General features: G+C 37.3%; 1 pseudogene; it reads left to right on the top strand.

The window, feature by feature from the left end:
- The first annotated feature begins 895 nt into the window (after window positions 1–895).
- LOC137759515 (ferritin heavy chain pseudogene) lies at window positions 896–12,378 on the top strand (annotated as a pseudogene).
- The last annotated feature ends 1,339 nt before the right edge of the window (window positions 12,379–13,717 follow it).

Here is a 13,717-nt window from a genome sequence, read left to right on the forward strand (position 1 = left end):
TAGTGCTGATTAATTTAGGGGACACTTGAGGGCCTAAGAATCCAAATACAGACAAAAAGCAATGTAATATTTTAAAATAGTGTAATTTTCACAGCTTGTGTGTGTTTTTAACAGGACCCCATATACAATGGCATCTATGATGCATGAAAACAAATAAGCTCAAGAAAAGCACAGCACTATAAATAAAATAATCGTAGAAAACACAGTGCCAACTTCTCCCTTTGTGATCTTAAATTCAAATAAGTCTGTGTTTTTCATTAGAGCAAACCCCTTGGCTCTTTACATTTTTTTTTTTTTTTTACCATGTACATGTATTCTCCACACCGCCCTCCACCCCACCCCCATCAAATTTCTACCTATAATGATACTTTTACCTTTGAGGCAACTATTCAGATTTTTTTAAGTTGGCAAAAGCCCTATTTCTTCAGCACATGCAGGCAGAAGAAAGCACCACTATTTTTAAATTAATTTCAGAAAGTTTAAAGGTCTAAATGGGAAAAGTAAAAATTTTAAATGATCAGATGACCATTTAGGAAACTATGACATCCAGACACAAACAAGACCAAAACCACAAAACATAAAGAAAAATTCTGATAAATTCAACTACATTACAATGTAAAGCTTCTGTATGACAACAGTTATTTTTTTTTAAAGTTATGAAAAGCTACAGACTGTGAGATGATATTTAGGAATGTAAATTAGCACAATTACTTTCAAGGCAATTTGCCTAAATCTCACAAATTTGGAAATACACATATCCTATAACCCAGCAATTCTACTGTAAAATGTATATCTAGAGCAGTAATTCTCAAACTTTAGCTTGAATCAGAATAACTGGAAAGCCTGTTAAAGTACAGTCTGCTGGGCCCCACCCCCAGGTTCTGATTTAGTAAACATGGGCGAAGGCCCTGGAATCTGGATTTCTAACAAGTCCCAGGTGGTCCTGATGGTGATGTTGCTGATTCAGGCACTACATTTTGAGAGTTACTGCCTCAGAGAAACCATCATGCATGTACCTAAGAGGACACGTACAAAAAATGTTCACCATAGTATTGTCTGCAATTGTGAAAAACTAGAAACCACCAATAAGGAAATGGATGAATAAATGTAGAACATTCAAGCAATGCAGTTACATGAATGAACAACATGTATCAATATGAATAAATCTCAAATCATAATGATGAGTAAAAAAGCAAGTTGCAACAGAATACATTCAATATGCCATTTATGTAAATCTTAAACAATAGTCTCTACTGTTTATGGATACATTCTTATGTATCAAAATTATGAAAACAGGGATAAGAAGGATACATATGAGTGAGGGAGTAGGGAACTGAGACTGAGAAATGGTTCAAAAGAAGCTTCAATGTATCCATAATATTTTGTTTCTTTAAAACTGACCTCAGGGCTTCCCTGGTGGCGCAGTGGTTAAGAATCCACCTGCCAATGCAGGGGACATGGGTTTGATCCCTGGTCCGGGAAGATCCCACATGCCATGGAGCAACTAGGCCCATGCACCACAACTACTGGGCCTGGGCTCTTGAGCCCATGAGCCACAACTACTGAGCCCACGTGCTGCAAATACTGAAGCCTGTGGGCTCTAGAGCCTGTGCTCTGTAACAAGAGAAGCCACTGCAATGAGAAGCCCATGCACTGCAATGAAGAGCAGCCCCAACTCTACATAACTAGAGAAAGCCTGGGTGCGGCAACAAAGACCCAACGCAGCCAAGAAAAAAAAACAAAACAAAACACTATGATCTTCCTTCTTTTTGTTAAAAGCAGGAGATGCAATTCCTATATGAAAGAGGTCCTCCCTGTGTCCTCCTCATCTTATCACCAAGGATGAGAAATTGAAACCAAGAAAATTCTGTACACTTAGACTCTGTTAAAATTATTCTTCTCTTCCTTTGGCCTCCTCACGGAGGTCAGTCACTTTTCCACACTTGCCTCTCTGTGTTCAAACTAATATAAACGTAAATAGGTACTGCCATTTCTTTGGGTCTTCATTCGTTATGAGGGCTCTGGTGTCACATAAACAATATAAATTTGTATGCTTTCCTCTTGTTAATCTCTCCTCTGTCAGTTTAATACTCAAGCCCAGCTGAAAAACCCTAAGAGGGTAGCGGTAAAAATATGCCTCCCCTACAAATGTATACAATGTCTCTGACAACTTCCTCTGAAATTGGCTCAATTCTTACCTTCCTACGACCTCAGCTCACCAGGAACTTCAAAAGCTATCACCTCCTTGAAGAAGTCTTCCTGGACTTCCCTGGTGGCGCAGTGGTTAAGAATCCACCTGCCAGTGCAGCGGACACGGGTTCGAGCCCTGGTCCGGGAGGATCCCACATGCCGCGGAGCAACTAAGCCCGTGCACCACAACTACTGAGCCCGCATGCCACAACTACTGAAGCCCGCGCGCCTGGAGCCTGTGCTCTGCAACAAGAGGCCACCGCAATGAGAAGCCCACACACCGTGGAGAAGAGTGGCCCCCACTCAGCACAACTGGAGGGGGCCTGTGTGCAGCAACGAAGACCCAATGCAGAAATAAATAAATAAGCTTAAAAAAATCAAAAAAGGAAGGCTTCCTGACTATACATTCTGAAAGAGCATCTCCAGTCTCTCTCCAATTCCTTTCCCTGGAATTATCTTTTCAGTTCTTTTATGTTTTATAATAGCATTTATCACTACCTGACATTATCTTATATATTAACTATTTACTGTGTTGCACTCTCTCTAGCATATAAGCTTCATAATTCAGGGACCCTGTCTGGTAGCAAACATCACTGGTGTATCTAGGGTCTTGACTAATGCATGGCAAAAAGCAGGGGCCCAGTAAATGTTTGTTGGATGTATGAACAAATGAATCTGCCTTTCTCTCTCTGTTCATCTTTCTTACTTTTAATATTCCCTCCACTAACTGTGGGTATGCTCCAGAAGCTGGTGCACTGCCCATGTCCCAAGATATTTCAATCTTTTGTTTTTAATTCAATCCCACATTTCCACTGTCTGAAAGACTGCCCCAGAGTCTCAATGTTTGTTTATCTAACAAACATTATTTTATTTTCTTCAAAAGAAAAAGCCCAAAACTGGGTCCGCTCTTCCCATCCCATCTGCCACCAACTCTTACCACATCTTCTCCTGTTTTTTTTTTTTCAGCCTTTTGTCACTGTTTATCAGTATTAATACAACTCACAGTAATATACTTTAAGCTTAAATTGAGCATTGCCATTTACAAAGTATGTTAACGTTAATGATCTTACTTAACCCTTAAAACCTTATAAAACTGGGTATTTATCTTAGAGAAATGAAGCTATGTTCATAAAAACTTACACATGAATCTTATACAGCCATACCTCATTTTATTGCTTTGCTTTATTGTGCTTCACAGATAATTGCATTTTTTACAAATTGAAGGTTTGTGACAACCCTGAGTCAAGCAAGTCTATCAGCACCATTTTTCCAACAGCATTGGCTCACTTCATGTGTCTACATCACGTTTTGGTAATTCTCGCAATATTTCAAACTTTTTCATTATTATTATATTTGTTACGATGACCTGTGATCAGTGATCACTGATGTTACTACTATGACTCACTGAAGGCTCAGATGACGGTTAGCATCTTTTAGCTAAATAGCATTTTTAACTAAAATAAAGTATATTTTAAATTAAGATATACACAGTATTCTTTTAGACAATGCTACTGCACATTTAATAGACCACAGTATAGTATAAACATAACTTTTATACATACTGGAAAACCAAAAAATTCATATGACTTTCTTTATTGCAATATTCACTTTATTGTGGTGTCCTGGAATGGAACCTGCAGTATCTCCCAGGTATGCCTGTAACAGTTTTATTTATAAGAGCAAAAGACTTGAAACCCAAATATCCTTCATTAGGTGGATGGATGAACTGCAGTACACCCATATAATGGAATATTACTCATTAATAAAAAGGAACATACTACAATATTAACGAATGCAACAACCTGGATGGGTCTCAAGGGCTTTATACTGAATGGAACAAAGCCAATCTCAAAAGTTTCCATAGAGCATAATTCCATTTATATAACATTCTAGAAATGACAAAATTACAGTGATGGAGGACAGATCAGTCATTGCCTGGGGTTGGTGACAGGAGGGAGGTATGACAATAAGGGGTAGTACAAGGGCGTTTCTTTGTGGCAATGGAACAGTTCTATAACATGATTGTGGCAGTGGTTACACAAATCTATACAATTTTATAAAATTTCATAGAGCTGTACAGCAAAAAAACAAAAAACCAGTACCTGTAGGAACTGTGAAATCTGAGAAAACACCATAGTTTGTTATTGTTAGCATAGTACCAGCGTCAATTGGCTGATTTTGATAATGCTATCATTGGAGGAAGCTGAGTGAAAGGTACATGGGAATTCTCTCTACTACTTTTGCAACTTTTGTGAGCACACAATTATTTCAAGTAAAAAGTTCAGATTATGTGTAATTGCACGAATTGTATACACAATACAAAATGACTGACTTTAATTAGAAGAGCTATTAGGTAAAAAATTTACATTGGGAAGATCCTCATTGCAAACACTAGAGCCATGTTTAATATCTTACAGATCTACATGTTCTGAATCATTCCAAAAACTTAACAAAAGAGCAACACTCTAACTTGGTACCTGATCATCATGATTAATAAGAAGCAAATTTAATTTTACTAACCTGGAGCTGTAGTCACCAATCAGGGTTTCAAGAATAAATGCTTCCCCTGAAATGCTCTGGTTTTACTCTCTGGAAGGCAAAGCCTGCCATCTGCTATGCAGCAGTCATCTCGCCTGAAATGGGATTAGAGGGGGGTGGGTTTAATTGAATGTTCATTTAAATAAAACCTCATTATAACAAAATTGTAATGTAATTTTAATCTGTATCACTTCATATGGAAAGCGAATTTTGGCTAAATATGTATATGTTATACAGATAATTTTGTAAATAAACACTGAATCACTGAAAAGAAAAAAGACATAAAAGCTGTGAGAGTAGCAGTGTCAGCGGCAACAGAGACATATTATGAGGGCTTACCAAAGGCACTGTGCTAAGGGCTTACATAGATTGCCTCATTTCATCCTCACAACAGCTATGTAAGGAAGTGTTATTACTATTCCTTGATCAAGATATAGAGACACAGAGAGGCTAAGTAACTTGATCTGGGTCACACAGGTGGAAACTGGCAGAACTGAGAACCTCAACTGTTCTTCTAATTCATGTCTACTGCTTTTGTTCCTACATAATAGTGCCTTGATCTTTACTTGCCTCCTCACCTTCAGCTTCCCTTCTCGTCAGTCCATTTTTAGTTTTCCTATTGCTGCCATGACAAATTACCACAAGTTTAGTGGCTTAAACAATACAAATGTATTATCTAACAGTTCTGGAAGTCAGAAGTCCAAAATGAGTCTCCCTGGGCTAAAATCAAGGAGTTGGCAGGGCTGTGTTCATTGTGAAGACCCTAGAGGAGAATCCATTTCCTCACCTCTTTCCAGCTTCCAGAGGCTACCTTTATTCCTTGGCTTATGGCTTCATTCCTCTACCCTCAAAGCCAGCAACAAGCCTGAGTACCTTTTCATACTGCCATTTCTCTGGTTCTCTCTCTTCTGCCTCCCGCTTCCATTTATAAGGAACCCTGTGATTACATTAGGTCCACCTGGGTAATCCCGGATCATCTCCCCATCTGAAGATCGTTTGGTTAGCAACCTTAATTCCACCTGAAAACTTAATTTCCCTTTACCATGTAACCTCACATTTTCACAGGATCTGGAAATTAGGACATGGACATCGTGGGGGAGGAGAGGGCATTGTTCCACCTACCACAAACCATAATGCTGGCATTGAAATAATTTTTTATTGTCATTTCAGGTGACCTTTCTTTTCCTTTCCTACCAATTCCAAACTTTTTCATTTAGATTTTTATGCTCCTGTCTTGTTCTTAAAATTTTGGTGTGATTTCAGAATACGTACTATGGGATAGAAAATTGCAATTTAAAAAAATCAAAGCTGAAGAGAGAATTCTGGGAAGATAGTAGATAAGAAGCACCAGGAATCTGTCTCCCTACCTGGACAACAATTGCTCTGGCAGAATCTGTCTGATGTAACTATTTTGTAACTCTAGAGTCCATTGAAGGTTTGTAACTTCCAGGAAGCTATGTTGGTCGACTTCAGCTCTCAGCATAGCACAGACTGCTTATCCCCCATTCTGGGAACCAGACATTAAACACCAGGACATTCAAAAGCAACTGTATATACAGCAGAAATCAGAAAGTCACCTTGGACTTTCCTGGTGGCGCAGTGGTTAAGACTCTGCACTCGCAATGCAGGGGGCCCAGGTTCACCTGGTCGGGGAACTAGATCCCACATGCATGCCGCAACTAAGGAGCCCACATGCCTCAACTAAGGAGCTGGTGAGCTGCAACTAAGGAGCCCTCAAGCCACAACTAAAGAAGCTCGCCTGCCACAACTAGGACCCAACTCAACCAAATAAATAAATAAATATTTTTTTAAAAAAAGAAAGTCACCTGACATGCCCAGGGAAAGGCAAGGACTAAAAAAGACCTGAGAATTGGCATAACCTATAAGGGAAAAGAATCTAAAAAGGGATATATATGTCTGAATCACTTTGCTATACACCTGAAACTAACACAACATTGTAAATCAACTATACTTCAATTTTAAAAAATAAAAAAAAATTTTTTTTAATTATACCATGAGAAAAATTTTTTAAAAAAGACCTGAGAAGACCATAAGTCTATATCTCAAGCTGATCTTTGGCAGAGACAGCCTATAGCAATTTTTAAAAAAGCAAACCAAAACAAAACCAAAAGCCATCAAACCTTGGGGAAGGGAGATCATCTGATTTCCATAGTTACCATATCATTAGATTCAAACGTTCATGTTTTCAACAACAACAACAAAAATCACAAGGCATACAAAGAAACAGGAATGTTTGCCCACTCAAAGAAAAATAACACACCACCAGAACTGTCCCAGAGAAAAACCAGATGGTGGACCTACTATACAATGACTGTTTAAAAACTATCATAAAGATGCTCAGAGAACTAAAAGAAGACATGGAGAATTTCAATTAGGAGATAGAAAACCTAAAAAGAAACCCAAAAGAAACTCCAGAGCTACAAAGTGTAATAACTAAAATGAAAATTTCAAAGGCAGATTTGAGCAGGCAGAAGAAAGAATCAGCAAGCTTGAAGATAGGATGATGGAAATGATCAAGTCTGAGGAATGGAAAAAAAAAAAAGATTAAAGAAAAGTTAACAGAGCTTAAGGGAACTGTGGGACACCATTAAGTAAAGCACCATACACACATTATAAGAGTTTCAAAAGAAGGGAAAGAGATTATTTGAAGAAATAATGGCTGAAAACTTCTCAAGTTTGATTAAAAAAAAAAAACATGAATATAAACAACCAAGAAGATCAGTGAATTCCAACTGGATAAACTCAAAGAGACCCACACCAAGGGACACTGTGATCAAACTGTTGAAGGACAAAGATAGAATCTTGAAAGCAGCAGTAGAGAAGAAATATATCACATACAAGTGATCCTCAATAAGATTATGTGCAGATTTCTCATCAGAAATCTTGAAGTCCAGAAGGCAGTGGACTGATACAGTCAAAGTGCTAAACGAAAAAACTGTCAAGCAGGAATCCTATACCTGGCAAAAGTAACCTTCAAAAGTGAGAGAGAAATTAAGACATTTCCAGATAAACAAAATCTGAGGGAGTTTGTTACCACTAGTCTTGCCCTGCAGGAAATGCTGAAGGCAGTCCTGCAGGTCAAAATGAAAGGACACTGGACCGTAACTCAAAGCCATACAAAGAAATAAAGATCTCAGTAAAGGTAAATACATGGGCTAGTATTATTATAAAAGTGGTTTGTAACTCCATTTTTAGGTTTTCTACATGATTTAAGAGAGTAATACATTTTTAAAAAACAATTATTAGTCTAAAAGCTAGTATTATTATAACTTTGCTTTGTAACTCCACATTTTGTTTCCTATGGAACTTAAGTGACTAATGAATTATAAATAACAATTATTGGGGACTTCCCTGGTGGCGCAGTGGCTAAGAATCTGCCTGCCAATGCAGGGGACACAGGTTCGATCCCTGATCCAGGAAGAAGCCACATGCCGCGGAGCAACTAAGCCCGTGTGCCACAACTATTGAGCCTGTGCTCTAGAGCCCACAAGCCACAACTACTGAACCCACGTGCCACAACTACTGAAGCCTGTGCACCTAGAGCCCATGCTCCGCAACAAGAGAAGCCACCGCAATGAGAAGCTCACGCACCACAACGAAGAATAGCCCCCGCTCGACGCAACTAAAGAAAGCCCCCGTGCAGCAACAAAGACCCAACACAGCCAAAAATAAATAAATAAAATAAGTAAATTAAAAAAATAAAAAATAAAAAAATAACAATTATTAGTTACTGGTTTTGAACACACAATGTAAAAAGATGTAATTTTGTGACATTAATAACTGAAAAGAATGGGGACTGAGCTGTATAGAAAAAGAGTTTTGTATGTTACTGAAGTTGACCTGGTATAAATTCAAATTAGAATGTTATAATTTAGGTTATCAAATGTAATCTCCATGGTAACCACAAGGAAAATAGTTTTAAAATATACACAAAAGGAAATGAGAAGGGAATTAAGATGTTTTACTACCAAAAAAAAATCAGCTAAACACAAAAGAAGACAGCGATGTGGGAAATAAGGGACAAAAAAAGTATAAGGCATATAGAAAACAAATAGCAAAATAATTCTATCAGTTACTACTTTGAATGTAAATAGATTAAACTCTCCAATTAAAAGACAGAGATTGAGAGAATAGATTTAAAATAATGATCCAACTATATGCTGTCTACAAGAGACTCATTTTAGATCCAAAGCCACAAAAGGTTGAAAGTAAAAGGATGGAAAAAGACATTCCATTCAAATAGTGACCAAAAGAGAGCAGAGGTAGAAATATTAATATCAGACAAAATAGACTTTAAATCAAAAAAGTTTGCAAGAGTCAAAGAAGGACATTGTATATTAATAAATGGTTGAATACATCAAGAAGATATAACAATTATAATGTTTTAGGCACCTAATAACAGAGCATCAAAATATGTAAAGAAGAACTGACAGAATGGAAGGGGAAAATAGTTCCATAATAATAGTTGAAGACTTCAATACTCCTCTCTCAATAACTGATAGAACAAATAGTTGAAGATAAGTAAGGAGAGGACTTGAACAACACAATAAACCAACTAGATCCAACAGATATATACAGAACACTCTACCCAACAACAACAGAAAACACATTCTTCTCAAGTGCACAAAGGACATTCTCCAGGATAAATCATATGTTAGGCCACAAATTAAGTCTCAATAGACTAAAAAAGATAGATATTATATAAAATATCTTCTCCTACCACAAGGTAAAGTTCAAAATCAATAAGAGAAGGAAAACTGGAAAATTAATAAATGTGTAGAAATCAAACAACACACTCTTTAAAAAAAAATGAATCAAAAAAGAAATCACAAGGGACATTAGAAAATACTTAGAAACTAATGAAAACAAAAACACAACATACCAAAACTTATGGAACACAACAAAAGCAGTGCTAAGGGTGAAATTTATAACTATTAGCACTTACATTAAAAAACAAGAAAGATCTCAGATCAATAATCTAACTTTACAACTTACAAAACTAGAAAAAGAAAAAACAGATAAATCCAAAGCTAGCAGAAGAAAGGAAGTGATAAAGATTAGAGTGGAGATAACTGTAATAAAGGGTAGAAAACAATAGGGAAAAATCAATGAAACCAAAAATCAGTTTTTTGAAAGCATCAACAAAATTTGCAAACCTTTAGCTAGAATGACTAGGAAAAAGGAAAGAAGACACAAATTACTAAAATAAAATAAATGAAAGTGGGGACATTACTAGTGAGTCTACATAAATAAAAAGAATTATAAGAAAGTACTATGAACAATTGTATGCCAAAAATTTGGATAACCTAGATGAAATGGACAAATTCCTAGAAACACAAAACCTACCAAGTCTGAATCATAAAGGAATAGAAAATCTGAACAGACCTATAATAGTAAGGAGATTAAATCAGTAGTCAAACCTCCCCTCCCAAAATATAAAAGCCCTGGACCTGATGGCTCAGTGGTGAATGCTACCAAACATTTAAAGAAGAACTAATACCAATGATTCTTAAACTTTTCAAAAATTGACAAGGAGTGAATACTTCCAAACTCATTCTATGACACCAGCATTACTCCAATACCAAAGTCAGACAAAGACACTGCAAGAAAACTACAGACCAATATCCCTTATGAACACTGATGCAAAAATCATCAATAAAATACTAGCAAACCAAATTCAGCAGCATACTGAAAGTATTATACAGCATGACCAAGTGGAATTTATTCCTGGAATACAAGGAGGGTTCAACATACGAAAAATTGATCAATGTAAATATAGCACATTAACAGAATGAAGAAAAAAAAAACCTTCATGATCATCTCAATGATGCAGAAAAAAAGTATTTGACAAATTCAACACCCTTTCATTATTAAAAAAAAAACAAAACTCTCAACAAACTAGGAATAGAAAGAAAATAAATAAATAAAAGGTATCCAAATCAGAAAGGAAGAAGTAAAATTATCTTTGTTCACAGATGATATGATCTTGTATATAGACAACCCTTAGAGTGTTCAAAAAAACTGTTAGAACTAATAAATGAATTCAGCAAATAGCAGGATACAAAGCCAACACAGAAAAATCAGTTGCATTTCTCAACACTAATAATGAACAAACTGAAAAGGAAATTGTAAAAATAGTTCCACTTATAACAGCATCAAAAAGAATAAAATATTTAGGAATTAACTTACCTAAGGAGGTTAAAGACATACAATGAAAACTACAAAACATTTCTGAAAGAAATTAAAGAAGCCATAAATAAATGGAAACACATCCCATGTTCATGAATTAGAAGACTAGATATTATTAAAATGCCCATTGTATTCAAAAAGGTCTACAGAGACAATGCAATCCCTATCAAAATCTCAATGCCATTTTTTTTTCAGAAATAGAAAAAAGCCATCCTAAAATTCATATGGAATCTCAAGGGACCCAGAAGAGCCAACACCATCTTGAAAAAGAAGAACAAAGCTGGAGGTCCCATACTTCCTGATTTCAGAACTTACTGCAAAGCTATAGTAATCAAACAGTGGTGCTGGCATAAAGATAGACATATAGACCAAAGGAGTAGAATAGAGACCTGGAAATAAACCCTTGCATATATGGTCAATTGATTTTCAACAAGGGTGCCAAGACCATTCATTGGGGAAAGGACAGTCTTTTCAACTAGTGGTGCTGGGAAAACTGGATAGCCACATGTAAAAGAATGAAGTTGGACTCTTACCTAACAAAAATTAACTCAATATGGATCACAGAACTAAACCTAAGACCTAAATCATAAAACTCTTAGAAGAAGACAGCGAAAGCTTTACAACACTGGATTTGGCAATGGTTTATTGGATATGACACCAAAGACACAGGCAACAGAAGAAAAAAATAGACATGTTGGACTTCATGAAAATTGAAAATTTTTGTGCATCAAGGGACGCTTTCAACCAACTATGGTTTCCTTCTTCAACTGTGCTTGGACGGAACAGGCGTTAATCCAGCCCTCCGCCCCCTCCTCACAGTGCTCTCAGACTGCCCCACGGCCCCCCACTGCTGCTCCAGCAAGGGGCAGCCATCACCGTCTCTCCTCGCCACCTGCCCCGACCACCGAGGTCCCTCACTGGTGGGCCAGAACTACCACCAGGACTCAGAGGCCACCATCAACTGCCAGATCAACCTGGAGCCCTAAGCTTCCTACCTCTACCTATCCATGTCTTATTACTTCGATTGCAATAATGTAGCTTTGAAGAACTTTGCCAAATAGTTTCTTCACCAGTCTCATGAGGGGTTTCTCATCAGCTGAGAAACTGATGAAACTGCAGAACCAATGAGGTGACCACATCTTCCTCCAGGATATCAAGAAACCAGACCATGAGGACCGGGAGAATGAGGTGAATGCAATGGAGTGTGTATTACACTTGGGAAGCATGAATCAGTTGCTACTGGAGCTGCACAAACTGGCCACTGCACAAACAACCCCCACTTGTTGACTTCATTGAGAGTCATTACCTGAAAGAGCAGGTGTAATCCAAAGAATTGGGTGACCACAAAACCGATCTGCACAAGATGGGGCCCCCAAATCTGGCATGGAAGAGTATCTCTTTGACAAGCACACTCAGGGAGACAATGATAACAAGAGCTAAGGCTGAGACCAGCTTCCCATACCCACTGAGTGATTTCCCTGGTCACAAAGGCAGGGCATGCATATTGGTAAAGGGGTTAACTTTACCTTTTCTATAGGTTGTACCAAAACATCTACTTAGTTCTTTTGTACCATTCCTTCAAATAAAGCAATTTGGTAACACCCCCCACCAAAAAAAAGAAACTTTCAACAGAGTGAAAATGCAACCCATGAAAGGGAGAAAATATTTGCAAATCATATATCGATAAGGGATAAATATCAAGAGTATATAGAGAACTCCTAAAACTAAACAACAACAGAAAAACAAATAACCTGATTCAAAAATGGGCAAAAGACTTGAATAGACATCTCTTCAAAGAAGATATTCGAATGGCCAATAAGCACATGAAAAGATGCTCAACCTCACTAATCATTATGTAAATGCAAATCAAAACTACAGTAAGATACCCCCTCACACCCATTAGCATAGCTACTATCAAAAAATCCGAAATAATAAATGTTGGCAATGATGTGGAGAAATTAGAACCCTTGTGCACTACTGGTGTGAATGTAACATGATACAGCCACTGTGGAAAACAGTATGGTGGTTCCCCAAAAAATTAAAAATAGGCTTAGCAAATGACCCAACAATTCCACTTCTGGGTATATGCCCAAAAGAATTAAAAGCAGGGTCTCAAAGATATATTTATGCACCCACATTCACAGCAGCATTATTTGCAATAGCTAAATTTTGGAAGCAACCCAAGGGTCCATGAACAGGTGAATGAATAAGCAAAATGTGGTATATGCATACAGGGGAACATTTTTCCGTCTTAAAAAGGAAGGAAATTCTGACATATTCTACAACATGGATGAACCTTGAGGACGTCATGCTAAGTGAACTAAGTCAGTCACAGAAAGACTAATACCGTATGGTTCCATTTGTATGAGGTACCTGGAGTAGTCAAAATTGTAGAGACAGAAAGTAGAATTGTGGTTGCCAGGGGCTGGGGGGAGAGGGAAATAAGGGGTCATTGTTGAATGGGTGTGGAGTTTCAGTTTTGCAAGATGAAAAGAGTTCTGGAGGTGGATGGTGGTGATCGGTGATCATTGCTCAACAATACGAATGTAATTAATACCACTGAACTGTTACTCAAACATGATTAAGATGGTAATGTTCACGTTATGTGTATTTCACAATTTTAAAAGTTTGAAAAAAATCAGGGCTAATTCAGGCCAAATCCAGTATGCAGATATACAGACCTTAAGTTTCTATGCAGTTAGTAAATTAAGCAACAAATTTGACTTACCATCCCTCTACTACCTCTCAAATTCCTGGGGCATATATTTTACAATCAAGT

The sequence above is a fragment of the Eschrichtius robustus genome, chromosome 1, assembly GCF_028021215.1.
Source record: "Eschrichtius robustus isolate mEscRob2 chromosome 1, mEscRob2.pri, whole genome shotgun sequence".
NCBI lineage: Eukaryota > Metazoa > Chordata > Mammalia > Artiodactyla > Eschrichtiidae > Eschrichtius > Eschrichtius robustus.